The sequence below is a fragment of the Scyliorhinus torazame genome, chromosome 6, assembly GCF_047496885.1.
Source record: "Scyliorhinus torazame isolate Kashiwa2021f chromosome 6, sScyTor2.1, whole genome shotgun sequence".
Taxonomy (NCBI): Eukaryota; Metazoa; Chordata; class Chondrichthyes; order Carcharhiniformes; family Scyliorhinidae; genus Scyliorhinus; species Scyliorhinus torazame.
In genome coordinates this window covers 37,903,704-37,930,945 of record NC_092712.1, presented here as the reverse complement: position 1 = coordinate 37,930,945, position 27,242 = coordinate 37,903,704, and the positions used below count along the sequence as shown (strand labels likewise).

Sequence of the window (27,242 nt, the reverse complement as noted above, 5' to 3'; positions counted from 1 at the left end):
GGAACTCAGGAGGGATTACAAAGGTTGGAGAACCGTGAAACCCCTCTTTGAGGCCCCACATCTCTGGTGGGAAGCAATCAAGGGGAATATCAAGAGGTTTTTCATCCTCAAGGGCGTTCAAAAGGTGAGAGAGAGACGAGGGGTCATGTCCAGGCTCCAGAAAAGTATGCAAAATTTGCTCCAGCTGCAGTCGATGGGGGTGGATGTCAAGGAGGATCTCCAAGAGGTGAAGAGCCAGCAAGCCTCGCTCTACACCTCGGAGGCCTCCAAGGTTATCTTCCGTTCCAGAGTCCGCTCCGTGGAGCAGGACGAAAAGTGCTCACGCTTCTTCTTCCAAAAGGTGCACAGAGACACCTCTGTGATCAGCAGCCTGAAGGAAGAGGATGGCTCTGAAAAGTCATCGCAGTCTGACATCCTGAGGATCAGCCAATCCTTTTATGCCGGACTGTATGACCTGAAGCCAACAGATAGCACTGTTTCCCAGACCTTCCTGTCGACTATCACGGAGGTCATAGGCGACAGCGAGCTGGAAAACCTGGACAAACCACTAACTCTGGACGAGCTGACAAAGGCCGCCAAGTCCTTCGAGACGAGTAAAACTCCCGGAAGCGACGGCTTACCGGTTGAGTTGTTTTCGGCTCTGTGGGACTGGATGGGCCCAGACCTGCTGGAAGTGTACGAGAGTATGCTTCTGGAAGGCAGCATGTCAGAGTCCATGAGGAAAGGCATCATCACCCTCATCTACAAGCAGAAGGGGGAAAGGGAAGAAATTCGAAATTGGCGACCCATTTCACTGTTGAATGTGGACTACAAAATTCTAGCAAAGGTCATCGCCAATCGGGTCAGGTCTGCTCTGGAGTCGGTGATCCACCCTGACCAGACCTGTGCTGTACCTGGCAGGAAGATCTCTGATAGCCTCGCGCTACTCAGGGATACGATCGCCTACGTGCAGGACAGGGGGGTGGACACTTGCCTCATCAGTCTTGACCAGGAAAAGGCTTTTGACAGAATATCGCACACCTACATGATGGATGTGCTCTCCAAAATGGGGTTTGGGGAGGGAATTCGCAATTGGATCAAACTGCTCTACACAAACATCTATAGCGCAGTCTCAATCAATGGGTGGGAATCAGAAAAGTTCCAGATCAGATCTGGAGTCAGGCAGGGCTGCCCTCTCTCCTCTGCCCTTTTTGTGTGCTGCATAGAACCTTTTGCCGAGTCCATCAGGAGGGATCCGGGTATAAGAGGAGTGACGATCCCAGGCAGTGGAGGCATGCAAGTCAAGGCCTCCCTGTACATGGACGACGTTGCCGTCTTCTGCTCGGATCCTGCGTCTGTACGCAGGCTCTTGACCACCTGCGACCAGTTTGAACTGGCCTCTGGAGCCAAGGTAAACCGGGGCAAGAGCGAGGCCATGTTCTTTGGGAACTGGGCCGACCGGTCCTTTGTCCCCTTCACTGTCAGGTCAGATTACCTGAAGGTGCTGGGGATATGGTTCGGAGCTGCTGGGGCGTGCACCAAAAACTGGGAGGAGCGCATAGGAAAGGTAAGACAGAAACTGGGCTGGTGGGAGCAACGCTCCCTCTCCATTGCGGGCAAAACCCTGGTCATCAGGTGTGAGGTACTCTCGGTGCTACTGTACGTGGCGCAGGTCTGGTCCATAACCCGACCCTACGCCACAGCAGTCACCCGGGCCATCTTCAAATTTATCTGGCGATCCAAGATGGACCGTGTCCGAAGGGACACCATGTACAAGCCTCTGGAGAAGGGAGGGCGGAACGTACCCAACGCCTCCCTCATCCTGTTGGCCACCTTTGTGTCCAGCTGCATCAAGCTGTGCGTGGACCCCCAGTATGCAAACACCAAGTGTCACTACATACTGAGGTTCTACCTGTCCCCGGTGTTGCGAAGGATGGGCCTGGCCTCATTGCCGCGGAACGCTCCAAGTAGTTGGACCGTACCGTACCACCTGTCCTTTGTGGAAAAGTTTTTGAAGGAAAACACCTTTGACCACAAGGCAATGAAGCAGTGGTCAGCACGTAATGTCCTCGAGGCCCTCAGGGAAAAGGAGACCGTGAAGGACGTTGGATGGTTCCCTGAGCAGACTGCCAGAGTCATCTGGCAGAACGCCTCATCACCAGAACTTTCAAACAAGCACCAAGACCTAGCTTGGCTGTTGGTGAGAAGGGCCCTCCCTGTCAGATTCTTCATGCACACCCGAAGGCTCTGCACCAATGCACGCTGCCCTCGGAGTGGCTGTGGGGGAAATGAGACGGTCACACACCTCCTTGTGGAATGTGCCTTTGCAAAGAAGGTCTGGAGAGAGATGCAGTGGTATTTGTCAAGGTTTATCCCAAACAGATCTGTGACACAGGACTCTGTGCTCTACGGACTGTTTCCAGGGACACACACCGAGACAAATATCAACTGCTGCTGGAAGGTCATCAACTCGGTAAAAGACGCTCTTTGGTCTGCCCGAAACTTGCTGATCTTCCAGTGCAAAGAATTGTCCTCGACCGAGTGTTGCAGACTGGCACATTCCAAGGTCCAGGACTACGTGCTGAGGGACGCACTCAAGCTTGGGGCAGCTGCCGCCAAGGCGCAATGGGGAAAGACCACTGTGTAAAGTCTTTCCAGCAAATGTACACCGAGGGGCGGGTAACAGTGTAAAGCCCCTCGGTCTGGGCCATTAAAACTCCAATGTATAAAAGAACATAAGAACTAGGAACAGGAGTAGGCCATCTGGCCCCTCGAGCCTGCTCCGCCATTTAATGAGATCATGGCTGATCTTTGTGGACTCAGCTCCACTCTCCGGCCCATACACCATATCCCCGAATCCCTTTATTCTTTAGAAAGGCATCTATCTTTTTCTTAAAAACGTTTAAAGAAGGAGCCTCAACTGCTTCACTGGGCAAGGAATTCCAAAGATTCACAACCCTTTGGGTGAAGAAGTTCCTCCTACGCTCCGTCCTAAATCTACCTCCCCTTATTTTGAGGCTATGCCCCCTAGTTCGGCTTTCCCCGACCAGTGGAAACAACCTGCCCGCATCTATCCTATCTATTCCCTTCATAATTTTATATGTCTCAATAAGATCCCCCCGCATCCTTCTAAACTCCAATGAGTACAGTCCCAGTCTACTCAACCTCTCGTCATAATCTAATCCCCTCAACTCTGGGATCAACCTAGTAAATCTCCTCTGCACTCCCTCCAGTGCCAATATGTCCTTTCTCAAGTAAGGAGACCAAAACTGAACACAATACTCCAGATGCGGCCTCACCAACACCCTATACAATTGCAGCATAACCTCACTAGTCTTGAACTCCATCCCAATAGCAATGAAAGACAAAACTCGACTAGCCTTCTTAATCACCTGCACACCAACTTTTTGCGACTCGTGCACCAGCACACCCAGGTCCCTCTGCACAGCAGCATGTTTTAACATCTTACCGTTTAAATAATAATCCATTCTGCTGTTATTCCTCCCAAAATGGATTGCCTCACACTTGGCAACATTGAATTCCATCTGCCAGACCCTAGCCCATTCACCTAACCTATCCAAATCCTTCTGCAGACTTCCGGTATCCTCTGCACTTTTTGCTTTTCCACTCACCTTTGTGTCGTCTGCAAACTTTGACACATTGCACTTGGTCCCCAACTCCAAATCGTCTATGTAAATTGTGAACAAATGCGGGCCCAACACTGATCCTTGAGGGACCCCACTAGTTCCAGGTTGCCAACCAGAGAAACGCCCATTTATCCCCACTCTCTGCTTTCTGTTAGTTTTTTTTTTAATAAATATTTTATTGAAAATTTTTGGTCAACCAACACAGTACATTGTGCATCCTTTACACAACATTATAACAATACAGATAATAATGACCTTTTTTATATAAACAAAAAACAACAAATAAATAAATATTAAATAACAAAAATGAAAACTAGCCCGAATTGGCAACTGCCTTGTCACAGGCTATACCCCCCCCACCCACCCCCCCCATCCCTCCTCCCCCCCCCCCCCCCCCCCCAAGTCCTGGGCTGCTGCTGCTGCCTTCCTTTTTTCCCCCATCTATCTTTCCGCAAGATATTCGACGAACGGTTGCCACCGCCTGGTGAACCCTTGAGCCGACCCCCTTAGGACGAACTTAATCCGCTCTAACTTTATGAACCCCGCCATATCATTTATCCAGGTCTCCGCCCCCGGGGGCTTGGCTTCTTTCCACATTAGCAATATCCTGCGCCGGGCTACTAGGGACGCAAAGGCCAAAACATCGGCCTCTCTCGCCTCCTGCACTCCCGGCTCTTGTGCAACCCCAAATATAGCCAACCCCCAGCTTGGTTCGACCCGGACTCCTACTACTTTCGAAAGCACCTTTGTCACCCCCATCCAAAACCCCTGTAGTGCCGGGCATGACCAGAACATATGGGTATGATTCGCTGGGCTTCTCGAGCACCTCGCACACCTATCCTCCACCCCAAAAAATTTATTGAGCCGTGTTCCAGTCATATGTGCCCTGTGTAATACCTTAAACTGAATCAGGCTTAGCCTGGCGCACGAGGACGACGAGTTTACCCTGTTTAGGGCATCTGCCCACAGCCCCTCCTCAATCTCCTCCCCTAGCTCTTCTTCCCATTTCCCTTTTAGTTCGTCCACCATAGTCTCCCCTTCGTCCCTCATTTCCCTATATATATCCGACACCTTACCATCCCCCACCCATTTCTTTGAGATGACTCTGTCCTGCACCTCTTGTGTCGGGAGCTGCGGGAATTCCCTCACCTGTTGCCTCGCAAAAGCCCTCAATTGCATGTACCTAAATGCATTCCCTTGGGGCAACCCATATTTCTCAGTCAGCGCTCCCAGACTCGCAAACTTCCCATCCACAAATAGATCTTTCAATTGCGTTATTCCTGCTCTTTGCCACATTCCATATCCCCCATCCATTCCCCCCGGGGCAAACCTATGGTTGTTTCTTATCGGGGACCCCCCCAATGCTCCGGTCTTTCCCCTATGTCGTCTCCACTGTCCCCAAATCTTCAGTGTAGCTACCACCACCGGACTCGTGGTATAGTTCCTTGGTGAGAATGGCAATGGGGCTGTCACCATAGCCTGCAGGCTGGTCCCCCTACAGGACGCCCTCTCTAATCTCTTCCACGCCGCTCCTTCCTCCTCTCCCATCCACTTACTCACCATTGAAATATTAGCGGCCCAATAATACTCACTTAGGCTCGGTAGTGCCAGCCCCCCCCTATCCCTACTACGCTGTAAGAATCCCTTCCTCACTCTCGGAGTCTTCCCGGCCCAAACAAAACCCATGATACTCTTTTCTATCCTTTTGAAAAAAGCCTTCGTGATCACCACCGGGAGGCACTGAAAAACAAAGAGGAATCTCGGGAGGACCACCATCTTAACCGCCTGCACCCTCCCTGCCATTGACAATGCTACCATATCCCATCTCTTGAAATCTTCCTCCATCTGTTCCACCAACCGCGTCAAATTTAGCCTGTGCAATGTGCCCCAATTCTTAGCTATCTGGATCCCCAGGTAACGAAAGTCTCTTGTTACCTTCCTCAACGGTAGGTCTTCTATTTCTCTACTCTGCTCCCCTGGATGCACCACAAACAGCTCACTCTTCCCCATGTTCAATTTATACCCTGAAAAATCCCCAAACTCCCCAAGTATCCGCATTATTTCTGGCATCCCCTCCGCTGGATCCGCCACATATAGTAGCAGATCATCCGCATATAAAGATACCCGGTGTTCTTCTCCTCCCCTAAGTATTCCCCTCCATCTCCTGGAACCTCTCAGCGCTATCGCCAGGGGCTCAATCGCCAGTGCAAACGGTAATGGGGACAGAGGACATCCCTGCCTTGTCCCTCTATGGAGCCGAAAATATGCCGATCCCCGTCCATTCGTGACCACACTCGCCACTGGGGCCCTATACAACAGCTGCACCCATCTAACATACCCCTCTCCAAACCCGAATCTCCTCAACACCTCCCACAGATAATCCCATTCCACTCTATCAAATGCTTTCTCGGCATCCATCGCCACTACTATCTCCGTTTCACCCTCTGGTGGGGCCATCATCATTACCCCTAACAGCCTCCGTATATTCGTGTTCAGCTGTCTCCCCTTCACAAACCCCGTTTGGTCCTCATGAACCACCCCCGGGACACATTCCTCTATTCTCATTGCCATTACCTTGGCCAGGACCTTGGCATCCACATTTAGGAGGGAAATTGGTCTGTAGGACCCGCATTGTAGCGGATCCTTTTCCTTCTTTAAGAGAAGCGATATCGTTGCTTCTGACATAGTCGGGGGCAGTTGTCCCCTTTCCTTTGCCTCATTAAAGGTCCTCGTCAGTAGCGGGGCGAGCAAGTCCAAATATTTTCTGTAAAATTCAACTGGGAATCCGTCCGGTCCCGGGGCCTTTCCCGTCTGCATGTTCCTAATTCCTTTCACCACTTCTTCTACCGTGATCTGTGCTCCCAGTCCCGCCCTTTCCTGCTCTTCCACCTTGGGAATTTCCAGCCGATCCAAAAAATCCATCATTCTCTCCCTCCCATCCGGGGGTTGAGCTTCATACAATTTTTTATAAAATGTCTTGAACACTTCATTCACTCTCTCCGCTCCCCGCTCCGTCTCTCCTTCCTCGTCCCTCACCCCCCCTATTTCCCTCGCTGCTCCCCTTTTCCTCAATTGGTGTGCCAGCAATCTGCTCGCCTTCTCTCCATATTCATACTGTACACCCTGCGCCTTCCTCCATTGTGCCTCTGCAGTGCCTGTAGTCAGCAAGTCAAATTCCACATGCAGCCTTTGCCTTTCCCTGTACAGTCCCTCCTCCGGTGCTTCCGCATATTGTCTGTCCACCCTTAAAAGTTCTTGCAGCAACCGCTCCCGTTCCTTACTCTCCTGCTTCCCTTTATGTGTCCTTATTGATATCAGCTCCCCCCTCACCACCGCCTTCAACGCCTCCCAGACCACTCCCACCTGAACCTCCCCATTGTCATTGAGTTCCAAGTACTTTTCGATGCATCCCCTCACCCTTAGGCACACCCCCTCATCTGCCATTAGTCCCATGTCCATTCTCCAGGGTGGGCGCCCTCTTGTTTCCTCCCCTATCTCCAAGTCTACCCAGTGTGGGGCATGATCCGAAATGGCTATAGCCGTATATTCCGTTCCCCTCACCCTCGGGATCAATGCCCTACCCAACACAAAAAAGTCTATGCGTGAATAGACTTTATGGACATAGGAGAAAAACGAGAACTCCTTACTCCTAGGTCTACTGAATCTCCACGGGTCCACCCCTCCCATCTGCTCCATAAAATCCTTAAGCACCTTGGCTGCTGCCGGCCTCCTACCAGTCCTGGACTTCGACCTATCCAGCCTTGGTTCCAACACCGTGTTAAAATCTCCCCCCATTATCAGCTTTCCCGTCTCTAGGTCCGGGATGCGTCCTAGCATTCGCCTCATAAAGTTGGCATCGTCCCAGTTCGGGGCATACACGTTTACCAAAACCACCATCTCGCCCTGTAATTTGCCACTCACCATCACGTATCTGCCCCCGTTATCCGCCACTATAGTCTTTGCCTCGAACATTACCCGCTTCCCCACTAATATAGCCACCCCCCTGCTTTTCGCATCCAGCCCCGAATGGAACACCTGCCCCACCCATCCTTTGCGCAACCTAACCTGGTCTATCAGTTTCAGGTGCGTTTCCTGTAACATAACCACATCTGCTTTAAGTTTCTTAAGGTGTGCGAGTACTCGTGCCCTCTTTATCGGCCCGTTAAGCCCCCTCACGTTCCACGTGATCAGCCGAGTTGGGGGGCTTCCCACCCCCCCCCCCCCCCCCCCCCTTGCCGGTTAGCCATCATCTTTTTCCAGCTCCTCACCCAGTTCCCACGCAGCTGTATCTCTCCCAGACGGTGCCCCCCCGCCCATCCTTTCCCGTACCCACTTCCCCCCTTTCCCCAGCAGCAGCAACCCAGTAATTCCCCCCCCCCCACCCCCCCCCCCGCTAGACCCCCCGCTAGCGTAGTTACTCCCCCCATGTTGCTCCCAGAAGTCAGCAAACTCTGGCTGACCTCGGCTTTCCCCCGTGATCACGGCTCGCACCGTGCGACGCCCCCTCCTTCCTGCTTCTCTGTTCCCGCCATAATTATCATAGCGCGGGAACCAAGCCCGCGCCTCTCCCTCGGCCCCGCCTCCCATGGCCAACGCCCCATCTCCTCTCCCTCCCCACCTCCCCCCATCACCACCTGTGGGAGAGAGAAAAGTTACCATACCGCAGGATTAAAACATAAATCCCCTCTTCGCCCCCCCCCATTCGCCCCACCACTTTGTCCAAACGTTCATTTTCATAATCCACTCATTCCAATTTTTCTTCTACAATAAAAGTCCACGCTTCATCCGCCGTCTCAAAGTAGTGGTGCCTCCCTTGATATGTGACCCACAGTCTTGCCGGTTGCAGCATTCCAAATTTTATCATCTTTTTGTGAAGTACCGCTTTGGCCCGATTAAAGCTCGCCCTCCTTCTCGCCACCTCCGCACTCCAATCTTGATAAACGCGGATCACCGCGTTCTCCCATTTACTACACCGAGTTTTCTTCGCCCATCTAAGGACCATTTCTCTATCCTTAAAACGGAGGAATCTCACCACTATGGCTCTGGGAGTTTCTCCTGCTCTCGATCCTCGCACCATAACTCGGTACGCTCCCTCCACCTCCAACGGACCCGTCGGGGCCTCCGCTCCCATTAACGAGTGCAGCATCGTGCTCACATATGCCCCGACGTCCGCCCCCTCCACACCTTCAGGAAGGCCAAGAATCCTCAAGTTGTTCCTCCTTGCGTTATTTTCCAGTGCCTCCAACCTCTCCACAGATCGTTTCTGGTGTGCCTCCTGTATCTCCGACGTCACCACCAGGCCCTGTATATCGTTCTCATTCTCTGCTGCTTTCGCCTTCACGACCCGAAGCTCCTGCTCCTGGGTCTTTTGTTCCTCTCTCAGCCCTTCAATCGCCTGTAATATCGGGGCCAACAACTCTTTCTTCATTTCCTTTTTTATCTCCTCCACGCAGCGTTTCAAGAACTCTTGTTGTTCAGGGCCCCATATGAGACTGCCACCTTCCGACGCCATCTTGGTTTCTGCTTGCCTTCCTTGCCGTTGTTCCAAAGGATCCGCTGCAATCCGGCCACTTTCCTCTCCTTTTTCCATCCGTGTCCAGGGGGAACACCCTTCTGGTTTACCGCACGGTGTTTTTAGCCGTTAAAATTGCCGTTGGGGCTCCTATCAAGAGCCCTAAAGTCCGTTCCACCGGGAGCTGCCGAAACGTGCGACTTAGCTGGTCATCGCCGCACCCGGAAGTCCGCTATTTCCTCCTTAATGATAGATTCCAGCACTTTCCCTACAACCGAAGTTAAGCTTACCGGCTAATAATTACCCGCTTTCTGCCGACCTCCTTTTTTAAACAGTGGTGTCACGTTTGCTACTTTCCAATCCTCTGGGACTACCCCAGAGTCTAGTGAATTTTGATAAATTATTGCTAGTGCGTTTACAATTTCCCTAGCCATCTCTTTTAACACTCTGGGATGCATCCCATCAGGGCCAGGAGACTTGTCTACCTTTAGCCCCATTAGCTTGCCCAATACTGCCTCCTTAGTGATTACAATCATCTCAAGGTCCTCACCTATCATATCCTTATTTCCATCAGTCACTGGCATGTTATTTGTGCCCTCCACCGTGAAGACTGACCCAAAAAACCTGTTCAGCTCCTCAGCCATTTCCCCGTCTCCTATTATTAAATCTCCCTTCTCATCTTCCAAAGGACCAATATTTACCTTAGCCACTCTTTTTTGTCTTATATATTTGTAGAAGCTTTTACTATCTGCTTTTATGTTCTGAGCCAGTTTACTTTCATAGTCTACCTTACTCTTCTTTATGGCTTTTTTAGTAGCTTTCTGTTGTCCCCTAAAGACTTCCCAGTCCTCTAGTCTCCCACTAATTTTTGCCACTTTGTATGTTTTTTCCTTCAATTTGATACTCTCCCTCACCTCCTTAGATAGCCACGGTCGATTTTTCCCCTTTCTACCGTCTTTCTTTTTTGTCGGTATGAACCTTTTCTGAACACTGTCAAAGATCGCTCGGAAGGTTCTACACTGTTCCTCAACTGCTTCACTATGAAGTCTTTGCTCCCAGTCTACCTTAGCTAGTTCTTCTCTCATCCCATTGTAATCGCCTTTGTTTAAGCACAAAACACTAGTGTTTGATTTTACCTTGTCATCCTCCCAACTGTATTTTAAATTCCACCATATTGTGGTCGCTCCTTCCAAGAGGATCCCGAACTATGAGATCATTAATCAATCCTGCCTCATTACACAGGACCAGATCTAGGACCGCTTGTTCCCTTGTAGGTTCCATTACATACTGTTCCAGGAAATGATCCCGGGCACATTCTATAAACTCCTCCTCAAGGCTGCCTTTACCAACCTGGTTAAACCAATCGATATGCAGATTAAAATCTCCCATGATAACCGCTGTACCATTTCTACATGCATCTGTTATTTCTTTGCTTATTGCCTGCCTTACCATCCTGTTACTATTTGGTGGCCTATAGACTACTCCTACTCCTATCAGTGACCTTTTCGCCTTACTATTCCTGATTTCCACCCAAATTGATTCAACCTTGTTCTCCATAGCACCAATATCATCCCTTACTATTGCCCGGATGCCCTCAACGTTTTACACAGGTCCCCTAGGAGCCCCACCTTCGCCACCACATGATCACTCTGGTCCAAGATCACTCCTTCGATCTCCCCAATCTCCAAACACCTCTTCGCCCGTTCCAGAGAACTCTTCAAGGGTGCCACAGCTCCTTCAATGGCTTCTGAACGATCCACATGCATTTCCTTCCTCTGCCGGCAGAATTTGCCTCCATCTGGGGCCTTCCAGCTTGCATCAGCCCTTCCCCCGCTTGCATCAGCCCTTCCCCCGCTTGCATCAGCCCTTCCCCCGCTTGCATGCTTACAGTGGCTACTGCAGCAAAGGCTCCCTCCAACTTTTCAGCCAACTCTCTCACTGTTTTCTGCCGGGTCGGATAGCCAGCAGACGTACCACTTCTGGGGGATACTAATCCTCCAACATTCACCTGTGCCTTTTCATCCAAATTCCATCCAGTATTGGGTAAAAAGAGCTCTTTTCTGTGCCTTTAAGCAGAAGCTGCCGTGTGTGTGACCACTCACTCCATGGTCACAACCGGAAGTCTGTCAGGTGTTTTTCATGCGTTGGTGCAGGTTTGATGGGCCGAAGGGCCTATTCTGCGCTGTATTATTCTGGGACACGGTGGCATTGTGGTAACGTCACTGAACTTAGAGACCTAATGCTCTGGGGACATGGGTTCAACTCCACTGCAGCAGTTGTTGTAATTAAATTTATTTAGTAAAGTGTAAAATTGACAGCTCGGCATCAGTAATGGTGACCACAAAACTATCAACTGTCATAAAACCCCTCTGGTTTATTAATGTCCTTCAGGGAAGGAAATTTGCCAACATTGTCACTCCAAAGCCACAGAAACATGGTTGACTCTGAACTGTCCTGAAATGATCGAACAAGCTCCAGAGAAATGGGCAACAAATGCTGGCCTTGCCAGTGACTCCCATATCCCATGAAAGAATTAACTTTTTAAAAAGCAATACAAATGAGATATCACACTGCAATTTTCATTCCTATAATGTTTATATTTTAGAATATTTATAACTTGCAGTCATGACAGTCTGCGAGCTTCAACGGCAAGTTGTTATTGAGAATATTCAATTTTAAAATATGCTTCCAAGTAGTGAGGCGCACTGAAACTAAACTAAAGATTGGGGGGGGGGAAGGGAAAGTCAGGGAACCAAGAGGTGAAGTAATCAGTGGGAAGCGTAGCTGCTTAGGAATACAAAAAAGCACGAAAAGACAAAACTCAGGAGAGGTTACGATAGTCCCCATCCCACAAAATATGACACAGTGTATGGAAAGGCTCAGTAAACCAAGGTCCACCACACTAAGAAAACAAAAAGGGACGGTCAATAGAGAATTAAAGGTGCTATATTTAAATGCGCGCAGTGTACGGAACAAGGTAGATGAGCTTGTGGCCCAGATTGTGACTGGCAGGTATGATGTGGTAGGCATCACAGAGACATGGTTGCAGGGGGTTCAGGACTGGCATTTAAACATCCAGGGATTCACAACCTATCGAAAAGACAGGGAGGTGGGCAGAGGGGGCGGGGTTGCCTTGTTAATTAGGAATGAAATTACATCAATAGCACTAAATGACATAGGGTCAGATGATGTGGAGTCTGTGTGGGTAGAGCTGAGGAACCACAAAGGCAAAAAAACCATAATGGGAGTTATGTACAGGCCTCCTAACAGTGGTCAGGACCGGGGGCACAAAATGCACCACGAAATAGAAAGTGCATGTCAGAAAGGCAAGGTCACAGTGATCATGGGGGACTTCAATATGCAGGTGGACTGGGTAAATAATGCTGCCAGTGGACCCAAGGAAAGGGAATTCATTGAATGTTTACAGGAGGGCTTTTTGGAACAGCTTGTGATGGAGCCCACGAGGGAACAGGCCATTCTGGACTTAGTGTTATGTAATGAGCCAGACTTGATTAAAGATCTTAAAGTAAGGGAGCACTTAGGAGGCAGTGATCATAATATGGTAGAATTCAATCTCTAATTTGAAAGAAAGAAGGTAGAATCAGATGTAAAGGTGTTGCAGTTAAATAAAGGTAACTACAGGGGCATGAGGGAGGAACTGACGAAAATCGACTGGGAGCAGAGCCTAGTGGGAAAGACAGTAGAACAGCAATGGCAGGAGTTTCTGGGAGTAATTGAGGACACAGTGCAGAGGTTCATCCCAAAGAAAAGAAAGGTTATCAGAGGGGGGATTAGGCAGCCATGGCTGACAAAGGAAGTTAGGGAATGCATCAAAGCAAAAGAGAAAGCCTATAATGTGGCAAAGAGTAGTGGGAAGTCAGAAGATTGGGAAGGCTACAAAAACAAACTGAGGATAACAAAGAGAGAAATAAGGAAAGAGAGGATCAAATATGAAGGTAGGCTAGCCAGTAACATTAGGGATGATAGTAAAAGTTTCTTTAAATACATTAAAAACAAACGGGAGGCAAAAGTTGACATTGGGCCGCTCCAAAATGACGCTGGTAATTTTGCGATGGGAGTCAAGGAAATAGCTGAGGAACTAAATAAGTACTTTGCGTCAGTCTTCACAGTAGAAGACATGAGTAATATCCCACCAATTCCGGAGAGTCAGGGGGCAGAGTTGAATAGGGTAGCCATCACAAAGGAGAAAGTGCTAGAGAAACTAAGAGGTCTAAAAATTGATAAATCTCTGGGCCCAGATGGACTCCATCCTAGAGTTCTAAAGGAGATAGCTGAAGAAATAGTGGAGGCGTTAGTTATGATCTTTCAAAAGTCACTGGAGTCCCGGAAAGTCCCAGAGGATTGGAAAATCGCTGTTGTAACCCCCCTGTTCAAGAAGGGAACAAGGAAAAAGATGGAAAATTATAGGCCAATTAGCCTAACCTCGGTTGTTGGCAAGATTCTAGAATCCATTGTTAAGGATGAGATTTCTAAATTCTTGGAAGTGCAGGGTCAGATTAGGACAAGTCAGCATGGATTTAGTAAGGGGAGGTCGTGCCTGACAAACCTGTTAGAGTTCTTTTGAAGAGATAACAAATAGGTTAGACCAAGGAGAGCCAATGGATGTTATCTATCTTGACTTCCAAAAGGCCTTTGATAAGGTGCCTCACGGGAGACTGCTGAGTAAAATAAGGGCCCATGGTATTCGAGGCAAGGTACTAACATGGATTGACGATTGGCTGTCAGGCAGAAGGCAGAGAGTTGGGATAAAAGGTTCTTTTTCGGAATGGCAACAGGTGACGAGTGGTGTCCCGCAGGGTTCAGTGTTGGGGCCACAGCTGTTCTCTTTATATATTAACGATCTAGATGACGGGACTGGGGGCATTCTGGCTAAGTTTGCCGATGATACAAAGATAGGTGGAGGGGCAGGTAGTATGGAGGAGGTGGGGAGGCTGCAGAAAGATTTAGACAGTTTAGGAGAGTGGTCCAAGAAATGGCTGATGAAATTCAACGTGGGCAAGTGCGAGGTCTTGCACTTTGGAAAAAAGAATAGAGGCATGGACTATTTTCTAAACGGTGACAAAATTCATAATGCTGAAGTGCAAAGGGACTTGGGAGTCCTAGTCCAGGATTCTCTAAAGGTAAACTTGCAGGTTGAGTCCGTAATTAAGAAAGCAAATGCAATGTTGTCATTCATCTCAAGAGGCTTGGAATATAAAAGCAGGGATGTACTTCTGAAGCTTTATAAAGCATTAGTTCGGCCCCATTTAGAATACGGTGAGCAATTTTGGGCCCCACACCTCAGGAAGGACATACTGGCACTGGAGCGGGTCCAGCGGAGATTCACACGGATGATCCCAGGAATGGTAGGCCTAACATACGATGAACGTCTGAGGATCCTGGGATTATATTCATTGGAGTTTAGGAGGTTGAGGGGAGATCTAATAGAAACTTACAAGATAATGAATGGCTTAGATAGGGTGGATGTAGGGAAGTTGTTTCCATTAGCAGGGGAGACTAGGACCCGGGGACTTAGAATAAAAGGGAGTCACTTTAGAACAGAGATGAGGAGAAATTTCTTCAGCCAGAGAGTGGTGGGTCTGTGGAATTCATTGCCACAGAGGGCGGTGGAGGCCGGGACGTTGAGTGTCTTTAAGACAGAAGTTGATAAATTCTTGATTTCTCGAGGAATTAAGGGCTATGGAGAGAGAGCGGGTAAATGGAGTTGAAATCAGCCATGATTGAATGGCGGAGTGGAGTCGATGGGCCGAATGGCCTTACTTCCGCTCCTATGTCTTATGGTCTTATGGAAACTATAGGTGCTATCTTTCTGCAGTACGTATTTGGCATCAGCCGTGAATGCTATTTCACAAGTTACATGTAATTTGGATTTAATTTCTCCCAAATTCTCTCTCAGATTTTCTAGTTCTGTTAAGTGTTTCGGATTACTTTTATCAGCGCAAAACCCATATTGTGATTTAAGAGTAAGGCCACTTAGGTTGCAGACATGCAAAAGCTAAATGGTGTGGCATTATCTCCAGCATAATCCTTTGGTCATGCCTTTTGCAGGATATTGGCTATCTGGTGTGAAGCCAAGTTCAAAAGTATTCATAATGGAGCAGCAGATTCATTGAAACTCTTTGGGAACTTTCGCAATTTTTTTTTCAATGTTTGTATTTGAAAGGATAGTGTCAATACTAAAAGTTGTAGTAATAATCAGGGCCGAGTTTTAAGGCCGATTTAAATTGGATATCTTAAATTAAAGAATTGAGCAGTTTAAAAACCACAGTCTGCAGAAGGCAGAATCCGAATGTACAAAACTCAAGTCTGTCTGAAGCAGCTCTTGAATAACCCATCAAGTAATTATCCTTGCTACTTGGGATTCACTGGTCTATTGTCCACAGTTCACGATATCCATCAAGCGATCGTTGTTCCTACTTAAGATGCATTGGCCTATTGTTCACAGTTCCTGTTATCACATTAACGGATAGTCACTCCCACTTAAGATGCATTGGCCTATTGTCCACAGTTCCCATCAAGCAATCGTCACTCCTCCCAAGGCAGGCTCAGGTACCCTGTCAACAGGTCATCAACCAGAACGTTGGGCACTGAGACCCTGCCTCCTGAGACTCCATTGGCCGAAAGCCAAGGGCAGTTTGACAATGCAACAAGGATAAAAAGATAGGTATTTGCCAGACAGGGAAGGAAAAAACTGGAAGCTAAGACTGGAAGCTTGTGTGAGGTGACCTTGACCAGACTTGAAGGAAGGAAACCAGCAAGGAACAGCCAGCGAGAATCACCTTTACAAAGTGGAACCAGAGGGACTCCAGGATCAGATCTGCAGCTTACCAAATGACCTTTACGGGAAGGATAGTCGAATCCTGGGTGTTTCTTGTAAGTAAAGTGGGTAATGTATGGGTTAACTATATTTAATAAAGTGTTGCATTATATCGGTGTTCTACTTTGTTCTCCTCATAAATAAAGCCACCTGGATAAACTTTAATTAAAGAGCTGGTTGAAGTATCCGAATTGCACAGATACCTCAAAGTATAACCCATTATTCTAAAGCTGGAGTGCTCCTTCTAAGATGAGCGTGAGGTCAGGTGTAATGCCTGGATCTGGTACGTCCCTCTTGTGGGGACCATGATTTGGATTCAATTTGAACTGTTGTTTTGGAGCAGGCAAGGAGCTGGATTAGGCGTTTGCCCCCTGTCCACACTCTGAGCTCTGGCTTTGTAACTCTGATAAAGTAATTTAAAAAAAAGACAGTGACATAAGAATGAACAATGTATGTACCTATCTCCTAACGTTGGAGCTGCGAAGCAACCGCACCAACCACTGTGCTGCCCCACTCCACTAGGTTCTCGATCTCCCTCCTGAATTCTGACTCAACGTTGTAGTCCTTTGTCATGTGTCCCTCCTGCCTGCAGTTTTTGCAGAAGGTGACGCTGCAGTTGGCAGCAGCATGTCCCATTTTGGCACCGGTGCGACACACTCGTGGGTGCCCCGCATAATAAAGGTAGCTGCGGCTTCCTCCAATGGCGAAACTGGAGGGGGGTTGCAGGATGGTTCCGTTCTCAAGGTCACCTTGACCTGGTGTTCACTTGTCCTTGTCCAGATGTCCTTGCCAAAGGTGTCCTTCAGTCCTTTCAGCTCGACGCACCTGGCGAGGAACGTGAGCGCATCAGACACGGGGATTTGGGGGTTGTACATGTGCAGTGTAACAACCCGGTTTCGCTGCGACGGTAGCGTGAACAGAGGCTCCGCAGTCAGGATAGACAGGGGCCCTGGTTGCCTTTTTCCTTAAAACGCCTTCAGGGGCAGGGGGAGCTGACGTTTCTGGTCCAGGTGACCCTTTGTCAAAGCTCTTTGTTTGGACGCGGGGCGTTTACTCTTTTCTCTCCCTGCAGATGCTGCCAGACTTGCTGAGATTTTCCAGCATTTTCTCTTCTGTTTTTTGCCCCTTGGTATTTCTGAACTCCACCCATACAGACTGCACATTGTCAGAGCTAATATCCTTTCTCATTATTGTGTTAATTTCCTCTTTAACCAGCAGTGCCACACCACCACCTTTTCTTTTATGCCTGTCCTTCCTAAATACCGAATACCCTGGTCACCCTGCAGCCATGTCTCCGTAATCCCAATTATATCGTACCCATTTATACCTATCTGCGCGATTATGTTAAAAATCGAATGAAAATATTTTTTCAGGCACCTCAAAGATTCTGGAGTGTAAGCCACCTTGCATCACAAAAACAGTCCAGCTGACCTAACACAATTGAGCCAGCAGTCAGTTTGTCTGCTGCAGCAGCTTTGAACAAAGACTGCCGTTCGCAGGCTAGCAGAATTCCTTTCATGATACGGCCTCTGGACGCGATGAGAAATCTTGTTGCCCAGCCCGAGTGGTTAGACTCTGCAATGCACTGCCTGAGTGTGCAGCGGGCAGGTTCAAGCCTGCCTTTCTAAAGACAATGGGATAATTATCTGAAGGGAAAACAAGGGGCTGGTTTAGCACACTGGGCTAAATCGCTGGCTTTTAAAGCAGACCAAGGCAGGCCAGCAGCACGGTTCAATTCCCGTACCAGCCTCCCCGAACAAGCGCCGGAATGTGGCGACTAGGGGCTTTTCACAGTAACTTCATTGAAGCCTACTCGTGACAATAAGCGATTTTCATTTCATTTGCAGGGCTACGGGGCGTGTGGCACCAGGCGAGTTGGTTGCTGCTGCTGTATTCTCACTGGCAAGACGTGCAAGTGTTTTCAAAAGTTTGTTCCGCAGCAGCAGCCTGTAACAGTGACGTACGAGGTTAGGCACCATCCTCTCCGATCTGATTGGGAGAGTCACCCGCTCCCATCCGATTGGTGGCGTACTGTTCATCTACATAACTGTCATGCTGTCTGACTGAAAAGGGGGAAAAGAGGCAAGTTCTGTCAATAGGAATCTCCTGTTCCAATGAGAAAGGCCAGGAGCAATATGACAAGAGTGAAAGTTTCAATGCTTACATCGAAAAGTCTTTGAATGCTGTCAGCCTGCTGTAAACGAAGGAAGGCATACGGCACTTCGCCAATTCAAGAGTATTGGGCATCGCTTCTCGGCCTTTTGGCTAAGATCAAGTGTAGTATCTGTTCTTATCAGTTTAATATCTGATACGTCCCTTATCTGGGGACCATATATTAAATTGATTTTTGGAGCAGGGAGATGGAATAGGGGCTTGCTCCGTCCACTCCACGCATCGACCTGGTATTGCAGTACCTCCGGGAACGGTGCACACACCCCCTTTATGGGGAATTTCAAAGTCAAAAAACAGCTCAAGCATGTACATGCACTTCTCTACTTCATGCCTTTTCTCTTCATTCTCCAATATGGACAATCTGCTTACAACACTTTGCAACCACTCGCCTGCTGTGCATCACTATTTCTTCCTGAAGCCGGTGCTGCCCCAGTGCTGCGGCTTTCAACCAACAGATGCTTCTGCTTGCAACACTTCCCCAACAATGGATATTTTGATGCAACGCTTCCCCAACAATGGATATTTTGATGCAACGCTTCCCCAACAATGGATATTTTGATGCAACACTTCCCCAACAATGGATATTTTGATGCAACGCTTCCCCAACAATGGATATTTTGATGCAACGCTTCCCCAACAATGGATATTTTGATGCAACGCTTCCCCAACAATGGATATTTTGATGCAACGCTTCCCCAACAATGGATATTTTGATGCAACACTTCCCCAACAATGGATATTTTGATGCAACACTTCCCCAACAATGGATATTTTGATGCAACACTTCCCCAACAATGGATATTTTGATGCAACACTTCCCCAACAATCCACATTTTGACATCACTTTCAACAGTCTCGCAGCTTGCATCAATCGCTTCTCGGCCTTTTGGCTAAGATCAAGTGTAGTCTCATTTGATTGAGGGAAGCTGAGGATTTCGATGACGATCGTGGATTGGAGAACTCGGAGGGATTGAAGTCGCCAAAGAAGAAACGTTTGGAGCTTGGCTGCTATTGGTGGATCTACATGCTGGCCTAAACCTCGGGTTTAGGCCTAACGCCGATACAGTTTCACACCCAACGTACGAGCTATGGATGCAGCTGCATCCCGACCACCAGGCTGGGGCGTGCGAAACACTGTCCGAGTCACAGTGAAGAAAACGGATGGAGAGTCACCTTTGGACCGGAAACACTTCGTGAAGAAGGTGCTGCTCGAGTGCTGTGGGTTTAAAGCAACAGAGATCTTCTGCTTGCAAAACTTCCCCAAGAATGGTTTCTTTGATGTCACCTTCAAGAGCGTCGCAGCGTGCATCAAATTCTTGAACGTCTTCAAGGAAAAAGGTAACCAGAGTCCCTTGTCGATCCTGACTGCGGAACCTCTGTTTACGCTACCGGCACAGCGAAATCGGGTTGTTACACTGCACACGTACAACCCCCACGTCCCTGTATCTGATGTGCTCACGTTCCTCGCCAGGTACGCTGAGCTGAAAAGTGACAGCGTGCAAGTGAAAGACACCTTCGGCATCTGGACAAGTGAGCACCAGGTCAAGGTGACCCTAAGAACGGACAGCAACGGAGCCATCCTGCATCCCCCCTCCAATTTCGCTATTGGAGTAAATCGTGGTTACCTCTACTACGTGGGACAGCCACGAGTATGCCACACCTGTGGCAAAACGGGGCATGTTGCCGCAAACTGCAGTGTGACCTTCTGCAAGAACTGCAGGCAGGAGGGACACATGACTAAGGACTGCAAAGAAGACAAGTGCTGCAACCTGTGTGGGGAGGCCGGCCATCTTTACAGGGCCTGCCCGAAACGCGGGGCGACATACGCTGAAATCATCAGCAGCGGAGTTAAAAAGGCGACCAGAGAGGAGGTGCATACACCCTCCACCGAAAAAGACACCACGGCTCAGAATGAGGAAAAGCAACAAAAGGGCCCCCAACAAAAAGAAGAGGCCCCAGCACCTCCTGACAACCCAACCCCAGCCCCATCTGATGAGGAACACTCAATGGAAGAGGAAGAGGATGGGACAAAGAATAAAGAGCCCTGGGAAACAGTGAACAGGGACAAACGAAAGCGGAAACAAAAAAACAAACTGAAGAACCCCCCGAGGGGTAGTGGCAAAAAGCGACACCTCTCAGCCGGCGCACTTAGCGCCGACACCTCATCCGATGAGGGAAAACAGGACAAGAATCGGCCTCAAATAAAGAGGCAAAGCACCAACGTGGAACGGAAGGCACAGACCCCCCAGACCACCGACCGGGAAGGAAACAAGGTCACAGATCAACCCCCGATAGTAACGAGCAGCAACAACCCAGGTGAAGACCGGCCTGCAACCCCAACACCTACTGACTGCCACAACGAACCCCAGGGCTACACCACCCCCCCAATGCATCTGCATCAAAATCACGGGGCCAGTACGGACCAGAACAGTTTTCTCAGCCCTGCAACTGTGCTAAAGTTTGCGAGCACCACCGGAATGCTGGGGAACATTCAACAGCTGGAACAGCCAACTGTATAGACTCTGGACTCTTGAGACTGGTAAATCTATCTTTTTATAATGGGTTTAAAAATTGCATCCATAAATGTGCGAAGCATCAAAGATACTTCGCGGTGTGTAGCCACACTCAACTATTTGGCAAATGTAAAAGCTGACCTACTGTTCCTGCAGGAGTGCGGAATTCCGCACCTCAGCAACTACAGGCGCTGGTCGAGCTGGTGGTCCCACGGGCCATCCATCTGGTCAGGAGGAAACGACTGCCGCTCCTCCGGCCTGGGTATTCTGCTGCGGGGAGGCAACTTCACCATCTCCGACGTTAAGGAGGTGGTGGGCGGGCGCCTCCTCGTAGCAGACGTGAAATACAAAAACACCCCTCTCAGACTTATTAATGTGTACGCCCCGGCCGTAAAAAGTGAGCGGCTGGCAGTTCTTCAGCAACTCCCACTGCTGTTGGCCACCTCCAAGCCGGTCATCCTGGGTGGTGACTTCAACTGCATCATCGATGCGGCTGGACGATCCAGCAAAGCCGACAGCAAACTAGACGCTACGTCCAGACTCCTGATGGAAACGGTAAAAGACGCCAAGCTGCTCGACGTCTGCAGCAACCCTGCAGACGGCGCGCAGCGTAGATACACATGGTCACGGCCAGACGGGTCCGTCCGCTCCAGGATAGACTTCTTTTTTGTGTCCCGAGCTTTCACGGTCAGGTCCACCGACGTAACGCCGGTGTTCTTCTCTGACCACTGCCTCCTACTGGCCGACTGCCACCTGCAGGAAGACCAGGGGGTAGGCAGGGGGACGTGGAAGCTAAATGTAAAACTGCTGACCCCTGAGAACATCGAGGAACTCAGGAGGGATTACAAAGGTTGGAGAACCGTGAAACCCCTCTTTGAGGCCCCACATCTCTGGTGGGAAGCAATCAAGGGGAATATCAAGAGGTTTTTCATCCTCAAGGGCGTTCAAAAGGTGAGAGAGAGACGAGGGGTCATGTCCAGGCTCCAGAAAAGTATGCAAAATTTGCTCCAGCTGCAGTCGATGGGGGTGGATGTCAAGGAGGATCTCCAAGAGGTGAAGAGCCAGCAAGCCTCGCTCTACACCTCGGAGGCCTCCAAGGTTATCTTCCGTTCCAGAGTCCGCTCCGTGGAGCAGGACGAAAAGTGCTCACGCTTCTTCTTCCAAAAGGTGCACAGAGACACCTCTGTGATCAGCAGCCTGAAGGAAGAAGATGGCTCTGAAAAGTCATCGCAGTCTGACATCCTGAGGATCAGCCAATCCTTTTATGCCGGACTGTATGACCTGAAGCCAACAGATAGCACTGTTTCCCAGACCTTCCTGTCGACTATCACGGAGGTCATAGGCGACAGCGAGCTGGAAAACCTGGACAAACCACTGACTCTGGACGAGCTGACAAAGGCCGCCAAGTCCTTCGAGACGAGTAAAACTCCCGGAAGCGACGGCTTACCGGTTGAGTTGTATTCGGCTCTGTGGGACTGGATGGGCCCAGACCTGCTGGAAGTGTACGAGAGTATGCTTCTGGAAGGCAGCATGTCAGAGTCCATGAGGAAAGGCATCATCACCCTCATCTACAAACAGAAGGGGGAAAGGGAAGAAATTCGAAATTGGCGACCCATTTCACTGTTGAATGTGGACTACAAAATTCTAGCAAAGGTCATCGCCAATCGGGTCAGGTCTGCTCTGGAGTCGGTGATCCACCCTGACCAGACCTGTGCTGTACCCGGCAGGAAGATCTCTGATAGCCTCGCGCTACTCAGGGATACGATCGCCTACGTGCAGGACAGGGGGGTGGACACTTGCCTCATCAGCCTTGACCAGGAGAAGGCTTTTGACAGAATATCGCACACCTACATGATGGATGTGCTCTCCAAAATGGGGTTTGGGGAGGGAATTCGCAATTGGATCAAACTGCTCGACACAAACATCTATAGCGCAGTCTCAATCAATGGGTGGGAATCAGAAAAGTTCCAGATCAGATCTGGAGTCAGGCAGGGCTGCCCTCTCTCCTCTGCCCTTTTTGTGTGCTGCATAGAACCTTTTGCCGAGTCCATCAGGAGGGATCCGGGTATAAGAGGAGTGACGATCCCAGGCAGTGGAGGCATGCAAGTCAAGGCCTCCCTGTACATGGACGACGTTGCCGTCTTCTGCTCGGATCCTGCGTCTGTACGCAGGCTCTTAACCACCTGCGACCAGTTTGAACTGGCCTCTGGAGCCAAGGTAAACCGGGGCAAGAGCGAGGCCATGTTCTTTGGGAACTGGGCCGACCGGTCCTTTGTCCCCTTCACTGTCAGGTCAGATTATCTGAAGGTGCTGGGGATATGGTTCGGAGCTGCTGGGGCGTGCACCAAAAACTGGGAGGAGCGCATAGGAAAGGTAAGACAGAAACTGGGCTGGTGGGAGCAACGCTCCCTCTCCATTGCGGGCAAAACCCTGGTCATCAGGTGTGAGGTACTCTCGGTGCTACTGTACGTGGCGCAGGTCTGGCCCATAACCCGACCCTACGCCACAGCAGTCACCCGGGCCATCTTCAAATTTATCTGGCGATCCAAGATGGACCGTGTCCGAAGGGACACCATGTACAAACCTGTGGAGAAGGGAGGGCGGAACGTACCCAACGCCTCCCTCATCCTGTTGGCCACCTTTGTGTCCAGCTGCATCAAGCTGTGCGTGGACCCCCAGTATGCAAACACCAAGTGTCACTACATACTGAGGTTCTACCTGTCCCCGGTGTTGCGAAGGATGGGCCTGGCCTCATTGCCGCGGAACGCTCCAAGTAGTTGGACCGTACCGTACCACCTGTCCTTTGTGGAAAAGTTTTTGAAGGAAAACACCTTTGACCACAAGGCAATGAAGCAGTGGTCAGCACGTAATGTCCTCGAGGCCCTCAGGGAAAAGGAGACCGTGGAGGACGTTGGATGGTTCCCTGAGCAGACTGCCAGAGTCATCTGGCAGAACGCCTCATCACCAGAACTTTCAAACAAGCACCAAGACCTAGCTTGGCTGGTGGTGAGAAGGGCCCTCCCTGTCAGATTCTTCATGCACACCCGAAGGCTCTGCACCAATGCACGCTGCCCTCGGAGTGGCTGTGGGGGAAATGAGACGGTCACACACCTCCTTGTGGAATGTGCCTTTGCAAAGAAGGTCTGGAGAGAGATGCAGTGGTATTTGTCAAGGTCTATCCCAAACAGATCTGTGACACAGGACTCTGTGCTCTACGGACTGTTTCCAGGGACACACACCGAGACAAATATCAACTGCTGCTGGAAGGTCATCAACTCGGTAAAAGACGCTCTTTGGTCTGCCCGAAACTTGCTGATCTTCCAGTGCAAAGAATTGTCCTCGACCGAGTGTTGCAGACTGGCACATTCCAGGGTCCAGGACTACGTGCTGAGGGACGCACTCAAGCTTGGGGCAGCTGCCGCCAAGGCGCAATGGGGAAAGACCACTGTGTAAAGTCTTTCCAGCAAATGTACACCGAGGGGCGCGTAACAGTGTAAAGCCCCTCGGTCTGGGCAACCAACACTCCAATGTATAAAACAAACATGACAATGTAAATATTTAAGAAGGAATTGTAATGTAAAGAGTGATATGTGTATGACAATATCAAAATTGAATGAAAGAAAGTCAAGGCAACATGTAACCCTGCCGGAAATGTACAGTCAAGACAATTTGAAATGTTTCTGTAATGCTCATGATAAATTTTTATGAATAAAGTATATTTTTTTGAATAAAAAAAAAATCTGTTCTTATCAGTTTAATATCTGATACGTCCCTTATCTGGGGACCATATATTAAATTGATTTTTGGAGCAGGGAGATGGAATAGGGGCTTGCTCCGTCCACTCCACGCATCGACCTGGTATTGCAGTACCTCCGGGAACGGTGCACACACCCCCTTTATGGGGAATTTCAAAGTCAAAAAACAGCTCAAGCATGTACATGCACTTCTCTACTTCATGCCTTTTCTCTTCATTCTCCAATATGGACAATCTGCTTACAACACTTTGCAACCACTCGCCTGCTGTGCATCACTATTTCTTCCTGAAGCCGGTGCTGCCCCAGTGCTGCGGCTTTCAACCAACAGATGCTTCTGCTTGCAACACTTCCCCAACAATGGATATTTTGATGCAACGCTTCCCCAACAATGGATATTTTGATGCAACGCTTCCCCAACAATGGATATTTTCATGCAACGCTTCCCCAACAATGGATATTTTGATGCAACGCTTCCCCAACAATGGATATTTTGATGCAACGCTTCCCCAACAATGGATATTTTGATGCAACGCTTCCCCAACAATGGATATTTTGATGCAACGCTTCCCCAACAATGGATATTTTGATGCAACGCTTCCCCAACAATGGATATTTTGATGCAACGCTTCCCCAACAATGGATATTTTGATGCAACACTTCCCCAACAATGGATATTTTGATGCAACGCTTCCCCAACAATGGATATTTTGATGCAACACTTCCCCAACAATGGATATTTTGATGCAACACTTCCCCAACAATCCACATTTTGACATCACTTTCAACAGTCTCGCAGCTTGCATCAATCGCTTCTCGGCCTTTTGGCTAAGATCAAGTGTAGTCTCATTTGATTGAGAGAAGCTGAGGATTTCGATGTCGATCGTGGATTGGAGAACTCGGAGGGATTGAAGTCGTCAAAGAGGAAACGTTTGGAGCTTGGCTGCTATTGGTGGATCTACATGCTGGCCTAAACCTCGGGTTTAGGCCTAACGCCGATACAGTTTCACACCCAACGTACGAGCTATGGATGCAGCTGCATCCCGACCACCAGGCTGGGGCGTGCGAAACACTGTCCGAGTCACAGTGAAGAAAACGGATGGAGAGTCACCTTTGGACCGGAAACACTTCGTGAAGAAGGTGCTGCTCGAGTGCTGTGGGTTTAAAGCAACAGAGATCTTCTGCTTGCAAAACTTCCCCAAGAATGGCTTCTTTGATGTCACCTTCAAGAGCGTCGCAGCGTGCATCAAATTCTTGAACGTCTTCAAGGAGAAAGGTAACCAGAGTCCCTTGTCGATCCTGACTGCGGAACCTCTGTTTACGCTACCGGCACAGCGAAATCGGGTTGTTACACTGCACACGTACAACCCCCACGTCCCTGTATCTGATGTGCTCACGTTCCTCGCCAGGTACGCTGAGCTGAAAAGTGACAGCGTGCAAGTGAAAGACACCTTCGGCATCTGGACAAGTGAGCACCAGGTCAAGGTGACCCTAAGAACGGACAGCAACGGAGCCATCCTGCATCCCCCCTCCAATTTCGCTATTGGAGTAAATCGTGGCTACCTCTACTACGTGGGACAGCCACGAGTATGCCACGCATGTGGCAAAACGGGGCATGTTGCCGCAAACTGCAGTGTGACCTTCTGCAAGAACTGCAGGCAGGAGGGACACATGACTAAGGACTGCAAAGAAGACAAGTGCTGCAACCTGTGTGGGGAGGCCGGCCATCTTTACAGGGCCTGCCCGAAACGCGGGGCGACATACGCTCAAATCATCAGCGGCGGAGTTAAAAAGGCGACCAGAGAGGAGGTGCATACACCCTCCACCGAAAAAGACACCACGGCTCAGAATGAGGAAAAGCAACAAAAGGGCCCCCAACAAAAAGAAGAGGCCCCAGCACCTCCTGACAACCCAACCCCAGCCCCATCTGATGAGGAACACTCAATGGAAGAGGAAGAGGATGGGACAAAGAATAAAGAGCCCTGGGAAACAGTGAACAGGGACAAACGAAAGCGGAAACAAAAAAACAAACTGAAGAACCCCCCGAGGGGTAGTGGCAAAAAGCGACACCTCTCAGCCGGCGCACTTAGCGCCGACACCTCATCCGATGAGGGAAAACAGGACAAGAATCGGCCTCAAATAAAGAGGCAAAGCACCAACGTGGAACGGAAGGCCCAGACCCCCCAGACCACCGACCGGGAAGGAAACAAGGTCACAGACCAACCCCCGATAGCAACGAGCAGCAACAACCCAGGTGAAGACTGGCCTGCAACCCCAACACCTACTGACTGCCACGACGAACCCCAGGGCTACACCACCCCCCCAATGCATCTGCATCAAAATCACGGGGCCAGTACGGACCAGAACAGCTTTCTCAGCCCTGCAACTGTGCTAAAGTTTGCGAGCACCACCGGCATGCTGGGGAACATCGAACAGCTGGAACAGCCAACTGTATAGACTCTGGACTCTTGAGACTGGTAAATCTATCTTTTTTATAATGGGTTTAAAAATTGCATCCATAAATGTGCGAAGCATCAAAGATACTTCGCGGTGTGTAGCCACACTCAACTACTTGGCAAATGTAAAAGCTGACCTACTGTTCCTGCAGGAGTGCGGAATTCCGCACCTCAGCAACTACAGGCGCTGGTCGAGCTGGTGGTCCCACGGGCCATCCATCTGGTCAGGAGGAAACGACTGCCGCTCCTCCGGCCTGGGTATTCTGCTGCGGGGAGGCAACTTCACCATCTCCGACGTTAAGGAGGTGGTGGGCGGGCGCCTCCTCGTAGCAGACGTGAAATACAAAAACACCCCTCTCAGACTTATTAATGT

The 27,242-nt window shown here is 49.6% G+C and overlaps 1 protein-coding gene, 1 non-coding gene and 1 pseudogene across 2 annotated transcripts in view; 2 read left to right on the top strand and 1 right to left on the bottom strand.

Annotated features, from left to right (window-relative positions):
• Nucleotides 1-27,242, bottom strand: part of LOC140424756 (nuclease EXOG, mitochondrial-like) — a 387,484-nt gene that overhangs the window by 321,306 nt on the left and 38,936 nt on the right. The window lies entirely within an intron of this gene.
• LOC140425907 (U2 spliceosomal RNA) lies at nucleotides 18,222-18,412 on the top strand. Its single transcript, XR_011948062.1, has one exon. It is a non-coding gene; the product is annotated as a U2 spliceosomal RNA (small nuclear RNA).
• On the top strand, nucleotides 24,377-24,553 carry LOC140425935 (U2 spliceosomal RNA; annotated as a pseudogene).